This window comes from Vulpes vulpes, chromosome 1 (genome assembly GCF_048418805.1).
Source record: "Vulpes vulpes isolate BD-2025 chromosome 1, VulVul3, whole genome shotgun sequence".
Lineage (NCBI taxonomy): Eukaryota > Metazoa > Chordata > Mammalia > Carnivora > Canidae > Vulpes > Vulpes vulpes.
Window position 1 is genome coordinate 47571038 of NC_132780.1, and position 4654 is coordinate 47575691.

Genomic DNA, 4654 nt, shown 5'->3' on the forward strand with positions numbered 1-4654 from the left:
CAAATCGGGACCCTGAACAGACTCTGAGAGAAAGGCACCCCCAGTGGCAGTGTTTAGTTTTCCAGGTACCTAGCAACAGGCACCCGGCCAGTAGCTGCATGGCCCCCGCATAAATGGATGGCACTATATCAGTAACGCAGAGCAATGAAGCAACTTATTGTGATCTTGACTCATATGGCAATAAATATGAAATCGAAACACAGAAGCAGAACATCCACAGGAAATGGCAACAGCATTTTATGGTTCTTAAATTTCATAGCAGCAGAGAAAATCACTACCGGGCTCTGAAAAGCTGAAGCCAGAGTCTTTTTTTTTTTTTTTTTCAAATCCATTTCAGAAGAAAGCAAGGCAAAACTGTGGAACAAAGAGCTGAGTTCGGGGGAGGTCATGGGGAGTCAAGCCATTTGGAAAGAAAATCTCTGTAGCTTTAAGAGGGAAAAATTTGAGCAACATAAACCAAAAGAAATTAAGATTCTTAAAAAGCATTTGATTTTTTAAAAGCAGCCAATAACTAGTACAACTAAATTATGTTTTCTCCTTCCTACCTGATCCCATGAATTAAATTACAAACAGAAAAATAATGAATCTCAGAATTCAGACCCTAGGCCCAGTCAATCCCTATCATTTGCAAGCACCTGCAGGTTTGTGATAATTTCATAATTTCACTGAACATCTACTATGAAGGGTCTGACCCTTCACAAACATTGTCTCTAATCATCTGAGCAATTGTGTAGGTAGATATTACTAATCATATTTTTCAGATGAACAACTGACAGTCTGAGTAGTTAAATCAGCTCCTAAATACTAAGAGGAAAAGCCAGGATTAGGTTGCAAGGCTTCCTGACTCCAGAACTCAAGGCTAATCTCCAATACTCACTTCTCTGAAGAACCTGGAACATATCTTGAACGCCCATTTTGCACAATAAAATAATACTGGAAGAAGGGATTCGCATTAACCAAGCAAGAGTTTCTCACTGAGCTAATGAAAATATTCTAAAACTGGATTGTGGTGATAGCTGTACAACTCAGTAAACTTACTAAAAATCACTGAATTTGTATACTTAAAATGGGCAAAGTTTCTGATATGCAAACTATATCTCAATAAAGCAAAGACAAATGTAATATTAAAAAAAAGAATAATATATTGAAACCAAAAGTAAAATGATGATAATGACGTGATATACGAGCCTAGGGGAAAAAGATTTACTTCCCCATTAAACCTGGGGACAAAATTAAGGGTAGAGTTGATGGAGAGATAACTACCACTGCAGAACAGGCTCAGGACTTTATCATGAAGACAGACCTCAGCAAGGCAGCCTCCCTCTGTGGCTGAATTTCTCTCCTGAGAGACAACCACTTTCCCATCATATGGGAAACATGTGGCTCCTTGTTTTTCCCTTATACCAAAACCTATTTGCAGACCTTTGTTCATACTAAAGTGTAAATGACTGATTTGTGTATAAAGGGTCTCTCTTCTAAAGAAAATACATAATTTTAAAACTCCAAATATTCAATCCTCCCCTTTCTGCCCAAGAACATAACAGACCACTTCAGTTGGATGTCCAAGTGGCTTCAAAACCAACAAGCAACACCTAAACCAATTATAATCATACCACCAATTACCCCCCAGGTCAGACTGCCTGCCTTTCCAACTTCCCTAAGCCTGCTTGTGGGCCATGTTTCCCTTCCCACCTGCTAACATAGGACTCCACCCCTCAAAAAGTCTCTGAATTCCAAGTACTTCTGGGGAACCCCAAAGATTAGGTCCCGTCAGTTCTCAGATCATACATGCCTGTGACACGCATCTGACATTTTTATCTTTCTCTCCTGCTCCAACCTCCTCCACTTCACCCTTTGGACATGAGCACCATTTAGCCATGAACCCCAGCTCACACCTTGCCCTCCCTTTGCCAGCCAGCTCTCTGCTCCTGGGTACCTGTATGTCCCCTGGACACAGCGGGCCACCCCAGGACCTGTGTCAGTACACGGGAGAGCCCGAGGGCCAGAACTACACTGTGTTCTACATTGAAGTGGGAGAGTTCTCTTCCTCTTTCATGTGCTATACTGTTAGGGAGGTCCCAAATCAGTCCTGCCTTCCTTCCTATACCCCATGGAAGGAAATCCAGGATTAAATCTGGGGATATTATCTGAACAAGATCTTCTACCTGAAATGACCACCAAGCACGCTGTCTTTCTTCGATAAATAGAAATATCACCAAAGGGCCATTTTTCATCTTGATGGACAAGCCAACCAAGCACTTTGCAGTATGTTACCCAGAGCACAATCACAGTGCAGTCAGCTTTTATAGCTCAACCTGCCGTGACCTGTCCCACTCCGGAGAAGCCTCAAATTACTCCCAGAGGCCAGAGAAATTAATCCGACATTGTTTTAGATAACCCTAGCACAAGGCAGAGATTTGAGTGGCTGAGAATGCCGCAGAGCTCCCTACTAACGGGATCTTGTTTAGGAAAGCTAACAAAACTGCAAGGGTATTCTCCAAAGACAATGAACAGATAATTGCGCCAATCAATTTTCTAGAAAAAAATCAATGTATTGGCATCCTGTGAAACTATACTCCTTGATGGGTAGTTTAGGGGTTCTGCCTTGTTTTTTCTCCCCTGATTCTAATCCTGGGCAGCCCTCTGAGTCTTGCCTTTTCAATGGATTGTTCTCTAGCAGCACTTTAAAAAAATCAGCCTCCTTTTTTTTTTTTTCCCTCAGTCAAAAGAAGCAACAAAATCTGTTGATTTCATTTATGTCTCCCAGGATTCTAAAGACTCTAAAAATATCGGCTGCCAGCCCTACCTGTGATCCTGCTGCTGGGTATTATGACCTGTTGGAAGTATTGCTCCATCTGTACTTCCTTGTACTTACCACCTAGCTCCTGTGCCCACTTTCATGCTAGGGATTTCCAGTCCTCCCATTCTTCACCCTCTTAATTGCTCCTTTCTGTGTGGACAGGGTTTGCAATACATTTTCCTAAAGAGCTTTTATTCTTTTGTTTCAATTACTGTTTTGAGAAGGAAACCAGATGAGCTCTTTGGAATTACCTACCATGTCTCAGGGAAGGAGAAGAAAGCACCACCCCCACACAGTGCTGCTCACCAAGATCTATCAGGACACCAGGTGAAACAACTCACTGCATCTCCCTGCCCTGACACTGGCCATCGGACAACCTGCCATCCCCGAGGCAGGGCCCAGGAAGCCACAGATGAATACAGTCTCCACAGAGGATTTCTCAGGCAGGTGAGACGCACCTAGCACTCTGTGAATCATGCAGAACACCGTGACATGGTCTGCCCTCGTAGAAGGTGAAAGCGTAGCTGGAGAAGTAATATCAACTTTGGGAAACAATGAGAGAACAAGGAGTGAGCACAAACCTACGCGGCCGGACGGTGCTAATTTTTAGAAAACTAGGATTTTGGGGAAATGAAGGTGAGTCGGAGGAAGCTTCTGGAAGAGACCAGGCACTGAATGGGCAGGATTAAAAGAGGCAGAGGGGACCCGGGAAAGCATTTTCAGTGTGGGTGAGCAATTGTAGGAAAGGTAGAAAGGAGGCTGTGACAGGGTGGAGCAGAATCAGAGGCCCAGAAGGAAAAAGCAAGCCACTCAAACACACCGTGGAGAATAGGGTTTAACAACCACGCTGTCTGCAGAGGTGAAGGCAGGTGTAACAATCCAGACAGGGGTTGAGGTCTCCTCTTCAGTAGGGAACTGTTGTAGCCATGATCCTAAGGGGACAAGGGGAAGGAGGGAGTACGATGACCCAGACACGCCAGCTCTCCACAGGAGGCCAACTGCAAGCACCTGGGCCTTGTAAAAAAAAGCAATCCCACCCCTCCAATCCCTGCCCCCCCACCACCAGAGAGCCTGCAGGGAAGGAGCCAAGGGATGACCAACCTGACCCACTCCTACCTGCCACCGGTGAGCCAATCTTGCACTGGTGCCTCCCATGACTAAGGTCAAGCAGAGAGCAGAGAACCACTAGTGGCCATACTGCAAAGGCCGGACACCTGCATGGAAAAGGGCAGAAAGGGCATCTAGAGGGACAAAGGGGTGCAAACCGGCAGACCCATCACCCCAACCCAGCAGTGCTATTAAAGTCCCGTAGCAATGCTGGCTAGAGGTGAGGGACATTTAGGGGAAATGTAGTTGGTGAGGCCCCCCGAACAGGTGAACCACAATCAGCCCTCCTGTCCTCCAAGTCTCTGCTCAAATATTCAGTGAGCCCCCCAAGCCCAAACACAGTCTAACCCATCAACCCCAGTTTATTTCCCTCACAGCATCATCTGCAACAGTCCCACTCCTGTTCTAGGGAGAGTGCAAGTCTCCCCCAAGAACCCCTCATTTGTCATCATTCCCTCAGCACTGAGAACCCTGCCTCCTGGGGTCCTCACCTGGTGAATTCTTAGACAGTGATCACTCACGGATGAGAACAAAACATACAAGCCTGAGACACAAACTGTGCTAAAAGCAACCTCCAGTCTATAAAGGAGCTAGAGAGCAGGACAAGAAACAGGAAGGAGAGGGACCCTCCTTCTGAAGGTCCCATGTCATGCCCTGGTCACAGCAGGTGGCCAAAAAGTATGACCCTTTAAGCTCTCTGCCACCTCCAAGGGGATTTCGCTGCCCCTCCTCAATTCAGAGCTGGAA

General features: G+C 45.6%; 1 long non-coding RNA gene across 1 annotated transcript; it reads right to left on the reverse strand.

Moving 5' to 3' along the window:
- Positions 1-213: 213 nt before the first annotated feature.
- LOC140595446 (uncharacterized) lies at positions 214-4014 on the reverse strand. The gene is made up of 2 exons (XR_011997058.1): positions 3917-4014; positions 214-3732 (listed from the first exon to the last, which is right to left on the reverse strand). It is a non-coding gene; the product is annotated as an uncharacterized lncRNA (long non-coding RNA).
- Positions 4015-4654: the final 640 nt, after the last annotated feature.